Genomic DNA, 20,185 nt, shown 5'->3' on the forward strand with positions numbered 1-20,185 from the left:
CACACGTCATCTCACGCTGGTACCATGTACATGACAATGAGGTCAGTGTACCCCAATGGCCGCACAGTCACCAGGTGTCAGTACAATACAGCACACGTCATCTCACGCTGGTACCATGTACATGACAATGAGGTCAGTGTACCCCAATGGCCGCACAGTCACCAGGTGTCAGTACAATACAGCACACGTCATCTCACGCTGGTACCATGTACATGACAATGAGGTCAGTGTACCCCAATGGCCGCCAGTCACCAGGTGTCAGTACAATACAGCACACGTCATCTCACGCTGGTGCCATGTACATGACAATGAGGTCAGTGTACCCCAATGGTCACCACAGTCAGCAGGTGTCAGTACAATACAGCACACGTCATCTCACGCTGGTACCATGTACATGACAATGAAGTCAGTGTACCCCAATGGTCACCACAGTCACCAGGTGTCAGTATAATACAGCACACGTCATCTCACGCTGGTGCCATGTACATGATAATGAGGTCAGTGTACCCCAATGGTCACCACAGTCACCAGGTGTCAGTACAATACAGCACACGTCATCTCACGCTGGTACCATGTACATGACAATGAGGTCAGTGTACCCCAATGGTCACCACAGTCACCAGGTGTCAGTACAATACAGCACACGTCATCTCACGCTGGTACCATGTACATGACAATGAGATCAGTGTACCCCAATGGTCACCACAGTCACCAGGTGTCAGTACAATACAGCACACGTCATCACACGCTGGTACCATGTACACAGTACAAAACAGCACACGTCATCTCACGCTGGTACCATGTACTTGACAATGAGGTCAGTGTACCCCAATGGTCACCACAGTCACCAGGTGTCAGTACAATACAGCACACGTCATCTCACGCTGGTACCATGTACATGACAATGAGGTCAGAGTATCCCAATGGTCACCACAGTCACCAGGTGTCAGTACAATACAGCACACGACATCTCACGCTGGTACCATGTACATGACATTGAGGCCAGTGTACCCCAATGGTCACCACAGTCACCAGGTGTCAGTACAATCCAGCACACGTCATCTCACGCTAGTACCATGTACATGACAATGAGGTCAGTGTGCCCCAATGGTCACCACAGTCAGCAGGTGTCAGTACAATACAGCACACGTCATCTCACGCTGGTACCATGTACATGACAATGAAGTCAGTGTACCCCAATGGTCACCACAGTCACCAGGTGTCAGTACAATACAGCACACGTCATCTCACGCAGGAACCATGTACATGACAATGAGATCAGGGTACCCCAATGGTCACCACAGTCACCAGGTGTCAGTACAATACAGCACACGTCATCTCACGCTGGTACCATGTACATGACAATGAGATCAGTGTACCCCAATGGTCACCACAGTCACCAGGTGTCAGTACAATACAGCACACGTCATCTCACGCTGGTACAATGTACATTACAATGAGATCAGTGTACCCCAATGGTCACCACAGTCACCAGGTGTCAATACAGTACAGGACACGTCATCTCACGCTGGTACCATGTACATGACAATGAGGTCAGTGTACCCCAATGGTCACCACAGTCACCAGGTGTCAGTACAATACAGCACACGTCATCTCACGCTGGTACCATGTACATGACAATGAGGTCAGTGTACACCAATGGCTGCACAGTCACCAGGTGTCAGTACAATACAGCACACGTCATCTCATGCTGGTACCATGTACATGACAATGAGGTCAGTGTACCCCAATGGTCACCACAGTCACCAGGTGTCAGTACAATACAGCACACGTCATCTCACGCTGGTACCATGTACATGACAATGAGGTCAGTGTACCCCAATGGTCACCACAGTCACCAGGTGTCAGTACAATACAGCACACGTCATGTCACGCTGGTACCATGTACATGACAATGAGGTCAGTGTACCCCAATGGTCACCACAGTCACCAGGTGTCAGCACAATACAGCAGACGTCATCTCACGCTGGTACCATGTACATGACAATGAGGACAGTGTACCCCAATGGTCACCACTGTCACCAGGTGTCAGTACAATACAGCACACGTCATCTCATGCTGTTACCATGTACAAGACAATGAGGTCAGTATACCCCAATGGTCACCACAGTCACCAGTTGTCAGTACAATACAGCACACGTCATCTCACGCTGGTACCATGTACATGGCAATGAGATCAGTGTACCCCAATGGCTGCACAGTCACCAGTTGTCAGTACAATACAGCACACGTCATCTCACGCTGGTACCATGTACATGACAATGAGGTTAGTGTACCCCAATGGTCACCACAGTCACCAGGTGTCAGTACAACACAGCACACGTCATCTCACGCTGGTACCATGTACATGACAATGAGGTTAGTGTACCCCAATGGTCACCACAGTCACCAGGTGTCAGTACAATACAGCACACGTCATCTCACGCTGATACCATGTACATGGCATTGAGGTCAGTGTACCCCAATGGCTGAACAGTCACCATTGTCAGTACAATACAGCACACGCCATCTCACGCTGGTACCATGTACATGACAATGAGGTCAGTGTACCCCTATGGTCACCACAGTCAGGAGGTGTCAGTACAATACAGCACATGTCATCTCACGCTGGTACCATGTACATGACAATGAGGTCAGTGTACCCCAATGGTCACCACAGTCACCAGGAGTCAGTACAGTACAGGACACGTCATCTCACGCTGGTACCATGTACATGACAATGAGGTCAGTGTAACCCAATGGTCACCACAGTCACCAGGTGTCAGTACAATACAGCACACGTGATATCATGTTGGTACCAAGTACATGACAATGAGGTCAGTGTACCCCAATGGTCATCACTGTCACCAGGTGTCAGTACAATACAGCACACGTCATCTCACGCTGGTACCATGTACATGACAATGAGGTCAGTGTACCCCAATGGTCACCACAGTCACCAGGTGTCGGTACCAGCGTGAGATGACGTTTGCTGTATTGTACTGACACCTGGTGACTGTTGTGACCATTGGGGTACACTGACCTCATTGTCATGTACATGGTACCAGCGTGAGATGACGTTTGCTGTATTGTACTATGTACATGACAATGAGGTCAGTGTACCCCAATGGTCATCACAGTAACCAGGTGTCAGTACAGTACAGGACACGTCATCTCACGCTGGTACCATGTACAAGACAATGAGGTCAGTGTACCCCAATGGTCACCACAGTCACCAGTTGTCAGTACAACACAGCACACGTCATCTCACGCTGGTACCGTGTACATGACAATGAGGTCAGTGTACCCCAATGGTCACCACAGTCACCAGGTGTCAGTACAATACAGAACACGTCATCTCACGTTGGTACCATGTACATGATAATGAGGTCAGTGTACCCCAATGGTCACCACAGTCACCAGGTGTCAGTACAGTACAGGACACGTCATCTCACGCTTTTACCATGTACATGACAATGAGGTCAGTGTATCCCAATGGTCACCACAGTCACCAGGTGTCAGTACAATACAGCACACGTCATCTCATGCTGGTAACATGTACATGACAATGAGGTCACTGTACCCCAATGGCCATCACAGTCACCAGGTGTCAGTACAATACATCCCAAGTCATCTCACGCTGGTACCATGTACAAGACAATGAGGTCAGTGTACCCCAATGGTCACCACAGTCACCAGGTGTCAGTACAACACAGCACACGTCATCTCACGCTGGTACCGTGTACATGACAATGAGGTCAGTGTATCCCAATGGTCACCACAGTCACCAGGTGTCAGTACAATACAGCACACGTCATCTCACGCTGGTAACATGTATATGACAATGAGGTCAGTGTACCCCAATGGTCATCACAGTCACCAGGTGTCAGTACAATACAGCACACGTCATCTCACGCTGGTACCATGTACATGACAATAAGGTCAGTGTACCCCAATGGCCGTCACAGACACCAGGTGTCAGTACAATACATCACACGTCATCTCACGCTGGTACCATGTACATGACAATGAGGTCAGTGTATCCCAATGGTCACCACAGTCACCAGGTGTCAGTACAATACAGCACACGTCATCTCACGCTGGTACCATGTACATGACAATGAGGTCAGTGTACCCCAAAGGTCACCACAGTCACCAGGTGTCAGTACAGTACAGGACACGTCATCTCACGCTGGTACCATGTACATGACAATGAGGTCAGTGTACCCCAATGGTCACAACAGTCACCAGGTGTCAGTACAATACAGCACACGTCATCTCACGATGGTACCATGTACATGACAATGAGGTCAGTGTACCCCAATGGTCACCACAGTCACCAGGTGTCAGTACAATACAGAACATGTGATATCATGTTGGTACCAAGTACATGACAATGAGGTCAGTGTACCCCAATGGTCACCACAGTCACCAGGTGTCAGTACAATACAGCACACGTCATCTCACCCTGGTACCATGTACATGACAATGAGGTCAGCGTATCCCAATGGTCACCACAGTCACCAGGTGTCAGTACAATACAGCACACGTCATCTCACGCTGGTACTATGTACATGACAATGAGGTCAGTGTACCCCAATGGCCGCCACAGTCACCAGGTGTTAGTTCAATACAGCACACGTCATCTCACGCTGGTACCATGTACATGACAATGAGGTCAGTGTTACCCCAATGGTCATCACTGTCACCAGGTGTCAGTACAATACAGCACACGTCATCTCACGCTGGTACCATGTACATGACAATGAGGTCAGTGTACCCCAATGGTCATCACAGTCTCCAGGTGTCAGTACAATACAGCACACGTCATCTAACGCTGGTACCATGTACATGACAATGAGGTCAGTGTACCCCAATGGTCACCACAGTCACCAGGTGTCAGTACAATACAGCACACGTCATCTCACGCTGGTACCATGTACATGACTATGAGGTCAGTGTTCCCCAATGGTCATCACAGTAACCAGGTGTCAGTACAGTACATGACACATCATCTCACGCTGGTACCATGTACAAGACAATGAGGTCAGTGTACCCCTATGGTCACCACAGTCACCAGGTGTCAGTACAACACAGCACACGTCATCTCACGCTGGTACCATGTACATGACAATGAGGTCAGTGTACCCCAATGGTCACCACAGTCACCAGGTGTCAGTACAGTACAGGACACGTCATCTCATGCTGGTACCATGTACATGATAATGAGGTCAGTGTACCCCAATGTTCACCACAGTCACCAGGTGTCAGTACAGTACAGGACACGTCATCTCACACTGGTACCATGTACATGACAATGAGGTCAGTGTACCCCAATGGTCACCACAGTCACCAGGTGTCAGTACAATACAGCACATGTGATATCATGTTGGTACCAAGTACATGACAATGAGGTCAGTGTACCCCAATGGCCGTCACAGACACCAGGTGTCAGTACAATACATCACACGTCATCTCACGCTGGTACCATGTACATGACAATGAGGTCAGTGTATCCCAATGGTCACCACAGTCACCAGGTGTCAGTACAATACAGCACACGTCATCTCACGCTGGTACCATGTACATGACAATGAGGTCAGTGTACCCCAATGGTCACCACAGTCACCAGGTGTCAGTACAGTACAGGACACGTCATCTCACGCTGGTACCATGTACATGACAATGAGGTTAGTGTACCCCAATGGTCACCACAGTCACCAGGTGTCAGTACAATACAGCACACGTGATATCATGTTGGTACCAAGTACATGACAATGAGGTCAGTGTACCCCAATGGTCACCACAGTCACCAGGTGTCAGTACAATACAGCACACGTCATCTCACGTTGGTAACATGTACATGACAATGAGGTCAGTGTTCCCCAATGGCCGTCACAGTCACGAGGTGTCAGTACAATACAGCACACGTCATCTCACGCTGGTACCATGTACATGACAATGAGGTCAGTGTACCCCAATGGTCACCACAGTCACCAGGTCTCAGTACAATACAGCACACGTCATCTCATCCTGGTACCAAGTACATGACAATGAGGTCAGTGTACCCCAATGGTCACCACAGTCACCTGGTGTCAGTACAGTACAGCACACGTCATCTCACGCTGGTACCATGTACATGACAATGAGGTCAGTGTACCCCAATGGTCACCACAGTCACCAGGTGTCAGTACAATACAGCACACGTCATCTCACGCTGGTACCATGTACATGACAATGAGGTCAGTGTACCCCAATGGTCACCACAGTCACCAGGTGTCAGTACAATACAGCACACGTCATCACACGCTGGTACCATGTACACAGTACAAAACAGCACACGTCATCTCACGCTGGTACCATGTACATGACAATGAGGTCAGTGTACCCCAATGGTCACCACAGTCACCAGGTCTCAGTACAATACAGCACACGTCATCTCATCCTGGTACCAAGTACATGACAATGAGGTCAGTGTACCCCAATGGTCACCACAGTCACCTGGTGTCAGTACAGTACAGCACACGTCATCTCACGCTGGTACCATGTACATGACAATGAGGTCAGTGTACCCCAATGGTCACCACAGTCACCAGGTGTCAGTACAATACAGCACACGTCATCTCACGCTGGTACCATGTACATGACAATGAGGTCAGTGTACCCCAATGGTCACCACAGTCACCAGGTGTCAGTACAATACAGCACACGTCATCACACGCTGGTACCATGTACACAGTACAAAACAGCACACGTCATCTCACGCTGGTACCATGTACATGACAATGAGGTCAGTGTACCCCAATGGTCACCATAGTCACCAGGTCACAATACAAACGGGACAAGAGATTCACCAAATCTACAGCAACTGGTAACGCTATGATGTCACCAAGGGTAAGAATATTGAGACTGCCTCATAACTATTACACTAAGACTTTGAGAATTGGAATATGAGAGCTGGTATTGTGCTATGGATTGCTGCTGTATACGGTTGTATGTAATTGACGTCCATCTGCTGTATTTCTCATGGTTCCTTATTTTTGGCATAAAATGCCAGCCTAGACCTAAGTGTTTCTGACGCTTTCCGGTGGTCAGGGCGCTGTCAGCCTCCCAAGTAGGTAACAGAACGTTTGGTAGCAATGACAAGAGATTGGTTATTTGGAATCAGCCAGTGCTTGAAGTGTGCCAGTATACAATAGTATGATACGTCAGCACTTCAAGCAATGAGCCCTGCTGTGCCGACCGCCGCAAGATCTGACCGCCAGGGGGGTTTTGGTGCCGGGCTGCCAGCCGATTACAGCTTGCGCACTATCAGACATCGCTATCTGCTAGCCAATTGGAGCTCATGGATCAGCAGCCGATCAGGAGGGCGACAGTGGCGGCTCTTGTTTGGCTGCTAGTCTGTGAGCTCCAATTGGCTAGCAGACCGTGGCAGAATCAAAATAACAATGGCGCTATGCCTCTGTCTCTCCATGGATGCCTGCCAGGCATGGCCTCAAATCCACACCTGCCGCTGCTGACACGAGGGGGAGGATAAAGGCTGCTGCTGGTTGCCCATGAGGGGGAGAGGCTGCTGGAGGGACACAGGGGGAGGTAAGATGCTGTGGGGGAGGACTTAACTGTGTGGCATAATGTCAAAGGGGCATTGCTGTGTGGCATAATGTGTAAGGGCCATCACTGTGTGGCATAATGTGTAAGGGGCACTGACTTCATACGAATCCTCACAATTTGCTCTCATACGTCATGTCTTCCCAGAAAATGTAGCGTGCACGTCAGCGTGAACTTCATTTACAGTGTCTTCTGTGATGTGGCGCTACCTATACACGGGTTGGGTACAGGATGCCGACACCTGTCAGAATCACGACACTGGTATCCCGACAGGGGTAAGGATACAGACACTAGTTGGTCAGTATCCTAACCCTCCCCCTCTCCCTAACCCTCCCTGCACCATAACCCTCCCCCTCTCCCTAACCCTCCCTGCACCATAACACTCCCCCTCTCCCTAACCCTCCCTGCACCCTAACACTCCCCCTAGTGCCTAACCCTAACGCTTACCTTCGGGATGCCGGCAGTCAGGATGCCAGCACCGAGTTTCTGACAGGTGTCGGCAATCCTCGCGCGTCTGTATTTTCACCGCATCCCTTATACCTGACCACATTACGTGAGAAATTCTCCAGGAGCAGCAGATTTTTCTTGTCAGACGTTGAGGAATTTTCCATCAGAAGTATAAAATATTGTGATATCATCTGTATCACCAATTATTATATAAATGAGTGACACATTATTCGCCAATTATTATATAAATGAGTGACACATTATTCGCCAATTATTATATAAATGACACATTATTCGCTAATTATTATATAAATGTGTGACACATTATTCGCCAATTATTATATGACTGACACATTATTCACCAATTATTATATAAATGAGTGACACATTATTCACCAATTATTATATAAATGAGTGACACATTATTAGCCAATTATTATATAAATGACACATTATTCACCAATTATTATATAAATGACACATAATTCACCATTTATTATATAAATGACACATTATTCACCAATTATTATATAAATGACACATTATTCACCAATTATTATATAAATGATACATTATTCACCAATTATTATATAAATAAGTGACACATTATTCACCAATTATTATATAAATGACACATTATTCACTAATTATTATATAAATGACATAAATGACACATTATTCACCATTATATAAATAAGTGACACATTATTCACCAATTATTATATAAATGACACATTATTCACCAATTATTATATAAATGATACATTATTCACCAATTATTATATAAATAAGTGACACATTATTCACCAATTATTATATAAATGACACATTATTCACCAATTATTATATAAATGAGTGACACATTATTCACCAATTATTATATAAATGACACATTATTCACCAATTATATAAATGATACATTATTCACCAATTATTATATAAATAAGTGACACATTATTCACCAATTATTATATAAATGACACATTATTCACCAATTATTATATAAATGACACATTATTCACCAATTATTATATAACTGACACATTATTCACCAATAATTATATAAATGAGTGACACATTATTCGCCAATTATTATATGACTGACACATTATTCGCCAATTATTATATAAATGAGTGACACATTATTCGCCAATTATTATATAAATGACACATTATTCACCAATTATTATATAAATGACACATTATTCACCAATTATTATATAAATAAGTGACACATTATTCACCAATTATTATATAAATGACACATTATTCACCAATTATTATATAAATGATACATTATTCACCAATTATATAAATAAGTGACACATTATTCACCAATTATTATATAAATGACACATTATTCACCAATTATTATATAAATAAGTGACACATTATTCACCAATTATTATATAAATGACACATTATTCACCAATTATTATATAACTGACACATTATTCACCAATTATTATATAAATGAGTGACACATTATTCGCCAATTATTATATGACTGACACATTATTCACCAATTATTATATAAATGAGTGACACATTATTCGCCAATTATTATATAAATGACACATTATTCACCAATTATTATATAAATGACACATTATTCACCAATTATTATATAAATAAGTGACACATTATTCACCAATTATTATATAAATGACACATTATTCACCAATTATTATATAAATGATACATTATTCACCAATTATTATATAAATAAGTGACACATTATTCACCAATTATATAAATGACACATTATTCACTAATTATTATATAAATGACACATTATTCACCAATTATTATATAAATAAGTGACACATTATTCACCAATTATTATATAAATGACACATTATTCACCAATTATTATATAAATGATACATTATTCACCAATTATTATATAAATAAGTGACACATTATTCAACAATTATTATATAAATGACACATTATTCACCAATTATTATATAAATGAGTGACACATTATTCACCAATTATTATATAAATGACACATTATTCACCAATTATTATATAAATGACACATTATTCACCAATTATTATATAAATAAGTGACACATTATTCACCAATTATTATATAAATGACACAATATTCACCAATTATTATATAAATAAGTGACACATTATTCACCAATTATTATATAAATGACACATTATTCACCAATTATTATATAAATGACACATTATTCACCAATTATTATATAAATAAGTGACACATTATTCACCAATTATTATATAAATGACACATTATTCACCAATTATTATATAAATGATACATTATTCACCAATTATTATATAAATAAGTGACACATTATTCACCAATTATTATATAAATGACACATTATTCACCAATTATTATATAAATGACACATTATTCTCCAATTATTATATAAATAAGTGACACATTATTCACCAATTATTATATAAATGAGTGACACATTGGGGGCGTGGCCGTGGCTGCAATGCAGTGAGGAGCTTCTTCTCTGAGCTCTCCTGCCATTCATCTTGCACACCATTATCCTGCTCACTGTGACGGTGTTGGGGGTACCTGCCGGCTTGACTGCCCTCCATGCCCCTAAGGACCTGCCTGAGGAGACCACCAGCGCTGTCATCTGCCCAGGAGCGGTCTTCCTGCCTGGGGCCTTATTCGTGGTTGCCTCTGATAGGCAGCGCGGCCGCGATCTTGTGCTGCGCTGGCTGCCGGTCACGTGTGCTGAGACCCGGAGAGAGATGGTCTCTCCCTTTGCTGTCGCGGCTGCTGGCTTCTCCCCGGGAGTGGTCCTCCTGCCCGTGGCCACCCTCACGGCCGTGTATATCACACAGAGCGGCCCGCGGTCTGCAGGGGAAGCCGCCCACGTGTCTCCAGATCCGGAGGGAGAGGTTCTCTCACATCACTACTGCGGCTGCTGTCGTCTGCCTGAGTGGGGATCTCCTGCTGGGGCATCCTACACAGCCTCTTCCTGTACAGCTGGTACCTGAATGCCATCAGAGCAGGCAGGGATTGGTCTCTCCCATTCCTATTGTGGGTGCTGCGTGGGGAAAACTGCCGCTCTCCATATCGCAGAGTACAGCTCTCTACTACACCCTGCAGTGACTGACACTGATTGGCGGCCATATTTGATATTGTGTATCTCTCCGTAGCACTAGCTCCAACACTGCCATTGGGATCCGGTTGTTCCCATAACTATGGGCAAATCTGGTCAGGCAGCTGCAGCTGCTAAACTGGAGCGGTTCGCACGCTCCACTACGCCGCAACCTCCATCTGCCTCTCAGTCAGAGAGTTTGCAGAAAACATCACAAGATGCAAAATTAGGGTGCTCTCAAGGTTCTACAGCTGCAGCACCTCCTGAAGTCACCTTGCAGCAAGTTCTAGAAGCCGTTACAGTAAATGGAAAAACTCTATCAGATAAAATTGGAAAGGTGCAATGTGACATCTCTTTGCTCCGTAATGATATGCAGCGGATTCGTGAGCGCATGGAGGAAGCTGAAACTCGTTACTCTTCATTGGAAGACTCGCATGGCCCTTTACATGAACATGTCTCTAATATGTGTCAACAGATGTCCGTTATGCAAAACAAGCTATCTGATATGGAAGGAGGACTTCGCCGCAACAATATTCGATTCGTTGGGCTATCTGAAAAAGAGGAGGGTTCCTCGCCTGAATCCTTCCTTGAGACGTGGCTTTCAACTACTTATGGCAGAGAATCCTTTTCCTCTCAGTTTGCAGTTGAGCGGGCGCACCAAATTCCTTCTCGGCCTCTGCCCCCTGGTGCTCCGCCTCGCACGTTCATTGCTAAATTCCTGCATTATAAGGATCGAGACACTGTACTCCGGCTAGCTCGTACTAAAGGTCCGCTTGAACGAAATGGAGTGCGTATTTCAGTGTTTCCGGACTTTGCGGTAGAGGTCCAAAAAGATAGAGCTAAATTTCTCCCCATTAAACGCAGGCTGCGGGACTTGAACCTCTCATATGCCATGCTATTCCCATCAAAGTGGCGTGTGGTGGCTGATGGGGAGACCCGCTTCTTTACTTCTCCGCGTGAGGCGGCTGTCTGGCTGGATCGCTATGCCCCGGGCAATGGACAGTTAGCTCCAGATTGATATACCTCTGATATAATATTTAATCCGTGATATCATCTGTAACCTTCTTTTTTCCTCAGGTTGTGGCTGTCTGCCTGTTGCCAGAGGCAGATGCTCTGCTCTATTTGTGTTTTACCTGTGGTTGTGTGATTGTTTTGGATGTTCTAGAGGCCTCTATGTTAGGAGGGTAGTCTATGTAATTCTCCTGTATATAATATGTTAAATGCTCTCACTGTCACAGTCTATAATGGAGGGCTCCCATGTATTGGTGGCTACTTTTGTTTATTGCCCCTGCTACCGGTAGGGAACTTAATTTGGTTTAGGTTGTTCCAGGTTGGGTAATTTGTGATTTTGAGATCCAAGTATGCCTAAGTTGGAGGGGTATACAGGGAGGGGGGTTGGCTGGGTTTGTTAGAATGTTTACATTTTATTTTTCCCTATTATGTATATGCTGGCTGGTATGTCACATATTTTTTGTTTTTATGGAACTTTGCTGTCTCTATTCCAGCTTCTTAGATATTTTCTATTTTTACTATGGTACGACTACTTATGTGAAATGTTAGGGGGCTTTATGACAGAATAAAAAGATCTCTAGTGTTAAAAATGCTTAAACAATATGACCCTGACATCTCCTGTTTTACTGAGACTCATTTAGTCGGAAGCAAGATTTTATCCCTTAAACGTCCCTGGGTGGGCTGGGCGTATCACTTCGTCCTCACGGGGGGTCTCTGTACTTATCAAAAATCAGTACTGTTTGTATGTAACGCCGTTAAGATTGACCCTTATGGGCGCTATGTCTTTCTTGATTGTTGGGTTCACACTATCCCTATATTTCTGCTTGCTGTTTATATACCCCCTCCATTCTCATATGAGGTGCTATAAAAAGCAGCAGAATTTATTGCTCTATCTCCTACTACCCCTGTGATCTGTCTGGGTGACTTTAACAATGATTGGAATCCCCATTTGCATAAATGGCGAGAGGCCCCAATGACAGTCCCAGTGGAGGGTGAGAGTGGATTTGCAAAATTTGTGGCTGGTCTGGGATGTGTAGATGCCTGGAGGATGAAGCATCCGGGAATACAACAATATTCCTGTTTTTCCTCCTCTTTGTGCTAGTCTCCCCTAGTTTGATTCCCAAAATATCTGGTGCTGAGTATAAGACGGAGGGGTATATCAGACCATTCTCCCCTTATTTTGAATGTGGACCTGAACGGTCCAAGAGGGCAGACATTATGGAAGTTACATCCCTCCTGGCTTGTACAGATGGGGGCAGGTTCGGAAGTTGAAGCTGTTTGGAGGAGCTTTTATACTGATAATGCTGGTTCTGCTCCAATGGAAGTAATTTGGGATGCATTTAAAGCCTTTATGTGTGGGACTTTGCTTAAATGGGTTGCTGATCTTAAAAGGTATTATAGAGAGAAGGAGGTTGAACCTGAGAATACTTGCCGTTCACTGGAGTCTGAATATTTACTAAATAGGTTAGAGGGGACTCGGGTTCGGTGGTTGGCGGCTCAGTCTGCTTGGACTACCCATCTTACTGATAGGAATACCCGCCGGCTGTTGTTCCAGTCTCACTCTCACTATATGTCTGCAGATAAGACAGGCAGTTTCTTAGCTCACTTAGTCCATGCTGACCGTCCCTCCACAGCTGTCCCTCAAATATTTTCTACATATGGGTTACTGGTTTCCAACACCTCTGACATTGCTGACACCTTTCTTAACCATTATAAAAATATTTATAGCTCTGGACTGTCTTGCACTCCGGCTGATTTGATGTCATATGTGGCAGCATTTGATCTTCCACATCTGGATCCTGAGGAAAGGTCCTTTTTGGAAGCGCCTTTTACCTTAGCAGAGGTCGAAATTGCTATTAACTCCATCCCAGGTGGTAAGGCTCCTGCTTCTGATGGTATCCCACTGGCGGTTTACAAGAAACATATTGATTTATTCATTCCGCGACTGTTAAAACTTTTTAATAATTTACATGATAAAGGTGTATTTCCAGCTTCCATGTCGGAGGCCATCATTATTGTGATACCTAAACCTGGGAAGGACCCTAAATTTCCAGACGCATACCGTCCTATTTCACTAATACCCACAGATGCAAAAATACTCGCTAAAATTCTATCAATTCGTCTTAATCAAGTTATCACTAAGATTGTACATCCGGACCAGACTGGCTTTATGCCGGGACAGTCGACGTCGGTTAATATCAGGCGTCTCTATTCTCATCTCCAGGCCTCTCATGGGGAGGAGTCCTCCTCTGTAGTAGTCTCTCTAGATGTGGCAAAAGCATTTGATTCGGTGGAGTGGCCCTTCCTGTGGGAGGTCATGAGATGTATGGGTGTAGGCCCAATATTCTTGAGATGGGTTCAGTTGCTATATTATAAGCCTACTGCTCGTATCTCTGTGAATGGTTTCATTTCGCCCTCATTTGTGTTGTCCAGAGGTACTAGGCAGGGATGCCCCTCATCTCTGAGCCTCTTTGCTTTAGCTATTGAGCCATTGGCGTGTCTTCTGCGTACACATCCTGGTATCGTTGGCCTTACCTTGGGTAGCAGGATGGATACGATAGCTTTATACGCAGACGACATGCTGTTTTTCCTCCGGAACTACGAGACTGCTGTGCCGCTGGTTCTGCAGGTGATTGACAGGTTTAGTAACTATTCTGGCCTTGCCATTAATTGGGACAAATCCTCCATTCTCCCCCTCAGGGGACGCCCTCCTGTTAACCCATTAATTTCCATACCTCTATGTTGGGTTGACTCCTTTAAATATTTAGGTATTTGGGTGTCTGATAATATGGAGGATTAGTCCTCTCTGAATATTTTGCCTTTGTTTTCATATTTGAAAGATAGGATAAAAATTTGGCGCAAACTCCCCCTGACAGTAACAGGACGGGTCAGTTTAATTAAAATGATAGTGCAGCCTAAATTTTTAGATATTTTTCAACAAGCCCCAATTTATCTTCCTAGATCATTATTTCGGAAGCTGAACAGTATAATACCTTCCTTGATTTGGTTAGATAAACGGCCTAGAATAAGGTTGGATGTACTTACTAGGTCCAAAAATTCTGCTGGTTTAGCACTTCCCCATTTTCTATACTATTATTATGCGGCGCAGTTTTCTCATTTACGGCTGTGGGTGCAGGACAGCTCAATTGACTCCCTTCCGGCTCTGTTAGTTTCCCAAGTGCCAGGGGGACATACACCCCTACAAGCTCTACCCAATGCTTCGGGTTCTCCTAGTGTTCCCGCCTTAGTTTTACAGGCTCTGAAACTTTGGCGTGCTGCTCAGGCACTAATACAATTTAGCGAGATAGACCCAGAAACCTCTCTTTGGGGTTCCCGACAGCTGTCAGAACTCTCTTCTCTTAATGCTAGAGAGATTTGGGGTAGTAAAGGTATTATTAAGATTCATCAGTTATATCAAGATGGGATTCTTAAATCTTTTACTCAGTTGGTGGAGGAATTTAAACTCCCATCTACGTACTTTTTAGATATTTACAGCTCCGCCATGCACTGAATACCCAATTTGCCAGTAAGCCTCTCTCGTTGCAACATTCCCCTTTAAAATCTTTTCTTTTACATCTAGGCCCTAAGCGGCCACTCTCCTCTCTATATTCATTTCAGCTATCGTATCACCACGCTTCTAATTTCTCTAATTTGAAACAGTGCTGGGAATGGGAGATCGGCGATCTCACTGATGACGAATGGAGTGGAGAACTTGCTTGCCCCCGTGTATCTACTGCCTCTGGGCGGCTTCAGCAGATTCAGCTATTTTTACTTCATAGAACTTATTTAACTCCAGTGCGATTGGTGAAGTTTGGAGGGAGGGCTTCAAATATTTGCCCAAAGTGTAATTCAGCCTCTGGAACCTTTTGGCATATGTTATGGGAATGTCCTAGGGTGCAATTCTTTTGGAGCCGAGTCCTCAGGGCGATATTTGATATCGATATTCCTTTATTCTATTTTTACTCCAAAATTTTGTTGCCTTGGGATTATAGAGGATAATGGGCCTGATTCAGAGCCGGACGCTCTGACCAGAGCGCTCGCTCTGAATCAGGGCCCTCCTCCATTAAAATGGAGCGTCCTCCTGGACGCTCGTATAGCTGTGGGTCACCACCCACAGCATATACGAGCGTCCAAGAAGATGGTCGCGATGGTCTTGTCCATCGCGACCATCGGACTTGCGAGGGAAACCCTGCGGTCGGGTTTCCCAGCCACAAGCCCTGGAGTGATTTTGGCTCTATCAGAGTCAAAATCACTCCCACTGACATCACTAGTGATGTCAGTGGGGCCGGCTTCAGACGGTAGGCGTTCCCATGGGAACGCCTCCGTCTGGCAGGCACGCCCCCGGCATGCCCACCAAAGGGGGCGTGCTGTCAATCAACATCGAAATTGGGATGGGAAGCCCGTCGCTCTCCGGGTCTCGCCGGGAGCTCCCTCCGTCGTGCGCATGCGCAGTGGGGAACATCGACCCACTTGCGAGCGTACTGCCGCTCGCGAGTGGGTCTGAATGACCCCCAATATTCTAGATAAATACAAATTGCAATGTGCGATAAATTTATGTGTATTAGCTAAAGTTTGTATAGCAAAACTTTGGATGGCCCCTGTAAGTCCTGACTTTCAAGCCTGGGTGTCCCTAGTTGTTCTAATGGTGCAGCATGAACGTTATATGTATGTAACACGGAAAGCGGAATCTAAATTGATAGGATTTGGTCTGGTTGGCTTGAATCAAAGTATGCTTCTTCAGGTCCGTCTGTCTGAGCATTTTATGGCAGGTTCGGGATGTGATACTGATTATGATCTTTTAAAGATATGCAAATTGTCACATGCTGTATTTATTTGATATTTTGTGTGATTTTTATATTATATAGTAATTTTTTTTTATGTCAACAGCAGTTATTATCTATGTATACTGTGTTTAAATTTTTTTTTTTTGCTTAGTTGTTTGAAAATGTTTTTGTTTTGTATTTGCAAAATAATTAATAAAAATGACTCAATTAAAAAAAAAATAAAAAAATGAGTGACACATTATTTACCAATTATTATATAAATGACACATTATTCACCAATTATTATATAAATGACACATTATTCACCAATTATTATATAAATGAGTGACACATTATTCAGCTATTATTATATAAATGAGTGACACATTATTTACCAATTATACCCCTTTTTCACCTAAATTCCGGGTCTGACCCGGAGTTGGAACAAAGTTCGTATTTAAACTCCCATCTACGTACTTTTTTAGATATTTACAGCTCCGCCATGCACTGAATACCAAGTGCATGGCGGATCAGACCCGTAATTTTGCCGGCGCCAACTCAGGATATTCCTGAGTCGGCGCTGCTCACACCGGAGTCGGATCTGCATAGACCCAGCTTTTCCGGAGTGAAAGTGGACGCTTGGAGATGACATCATCTCCAAGCGCCACTGAAGCCGGACTAATCGGCCGGCTAGCAGCGCACTCCAGGTCATCGTGATCCGGAGTGCGCTGTTCTCACAGCAGGGTTTCACGGGCTACGCGCGTGTTACACCCTGCTAGTTACCTGGGTTGGATCGCCGGGTCACTCAACACAGCGATCCAACCCTCTCCCCTTTTACACCAGGGAACTGCCCGGGTTACCTTGCAATAACCCGGGTTTTAGCTCCGGTGTAAAAGGGGTATTATTATATAAATGAGTGACACATTATTTACCAATTATTATATAAATGACACATTATTCACCAATTACTATATAAATAAGTGACACATTATTCAGCGATTATTATATAAATGACACATTATTCACCAATTACTATATAAATGAGTGACACATTATTCACCAATTACTATATAAATGAGTGACACATTATTCACCAATTACTATATAAATAAGTGACACATTATTCAGCGATTATTATATAAATGAGTGACACATTATTCACCAATTACTATATAAATAAGTGACACATTATTCAGCGATTATTATATAAATGAGTGACACATTATTTACCAATTATTATATAAATGACACATTATTCACCAATTACTATATAAATAAGTGACACATTATTCAGCGATTATTATATAAATGACACATTATTCACCATTAAATAAATGAGTGACACATTATTCACCAATTATTATATGAATGACATTATTCACCAATTATTATATAAATGAGTGACACATTATTCACCAATTATTATATAAATGAGTGACACATTATTCACCAATTATTATATAAATGAGTGACACATTATTCACCAATTATTATATAAATGACACATTATTCACCAATTATTATATAAATGAGTGACACATTATTCACCATTAAATAAATGAGTGACACATTATTCACCAATTATTATATGAATGACATTATTCACCAATTATTATATAAATGAGTGACACATTATTCACCAATTATTATATAAATGACATTATTCACCAATTATTATATAAATGAGTGACACATTATTTAGTAGGGATGGGCAGAGTGACTCGCAGCACTGAGTTGAGCCACATGGCTCAAGTCAGTGAAGTGAGTGCAGACAGTGTCTTGGGAGACGGCTATTTAGAGCTGTAGGAAGCAGCGGTGCCGTGACTCTGAGTGGGTTGCTGACAGCTCTGCCCCATTCACTGCTGATCCATCCGACCCAATCACACTTCTACACACTGACTCAGGCTCCATCCCAGAGGTGACAGAGAGGCTAGGGAGGTGACAGAGAGGCTAGGGAGGTGACAGAGAGGTTAGAGAGGTGACAGAGAGGCTAGGGAGGTGACAGAGAGGTTAGAGAGGTGACAGAGAGGCTAGGGAGGTGACAGAGAGGCTAGAGCGGTGACAGAGAGGCTAGAGCGATGACCTAGAGGCTAGAGAGATGACTAGGGAGGTGACAAGAGAAGCTAGAGAGGTTAGGGAGGTGACAGAGAGGCTAGGGAGGTGACAGAGAGGCTAAAGATGTTAGGGAGGTGACAGAGAGGCTAGAGAGGTTAGGGAGGTGACAAAGAGGCGACAGAAAGGCTAGGGAGGTGACAGAGAGGCTAGAGAGATGACAGAGAGGCTAGGGAGGTGACAAGAGAGGCTAGAGAGGTTAGGGAGGTGACAGAGAGGCTAGGGAGGTGACAGAGAGGCTAGAGAGGTTAGGGAGGTGACAGAGAGGCTAGAGAGGTGACAGAGAGGCTGGAGAGGTGACAGAGAGGCTAGAGAGGTGACAGAGAGGCTAGAGAGGTGACAGAGATGCTAGAGCGGTGACAGAGAGGCTAGAGCAGTGACAGAGAGTATAGAGAGGTGACAGAAAGGCAAGAGAGGTGACAGAGAGGCTAGAGCAGTGACAGAGAGACTAGGGAGGTGATAGATAGGCTAGAGAGGTGACAGAGAGGCTAGAGAGGTGACAGAGAGGCTAGAGCAGTGACAGAGAGGCTAGGGAGGTGACAGAGAGGCTAGGGAGGTGACGAGAGGCTAGGGAGGTGACGAGAGGCTAGAGCAGTGACAGAGGCTAGGGAGGTGATAGAGAGGCTAGGGAGGTGACAGAGAGGCTAGGGAGGTGATAGAGAGGCTTGGGAGGTGACAGAGAGGCTAGGGAGGTGACAGAGAGGCTAGCTAGGGAGGTGACAGAGAGGCTAGGGAGGTGACAGAGAGGCTAGGGAGGTGAGTGTCTCAAATCATTGGAACATCTGAATGATTGGAGTCATTGTGACCCTCACTCACTAGCCATCTCTATATTCAGCAATTATTATATGAATGACACTATATTATATTACAGCCACCTATAAAAGCCGTAATGTATCCCCGACACTCTTCTGTGTACGTGAGGGAATGAGTCACATGGAGTGGTCAGTACAGAGAACGCATTAAATAACAGTGTAGGGACAACGCTCCTCTCCTACACTCAGGGCCTGATTCAGAGCCGGATGCTCTGAACGAGCGCCCGCTCTGAATCAGGGCGTTTTTTTTTTATAGTGCGGCCTTTTGGCCGCTCGCATAGCTGTGGGTTACCACCCACAGCTATAGCGAGCATCCATGATGATGGTC

Source organism: Taudactylus pleione, unplaced genomic scaffold (genome assembly GCF_031769625.1).
Source record: "Taudactylus pleione unplaced genomic scaffold, aTauple2 ptg000123l, whole genome shotgun sequence".
NCBI lineage: Eukaryota > Metazoa > Chordata > Amphibia > Anura > Myobatrachidae > Taudactylus > Taudactylus pleione.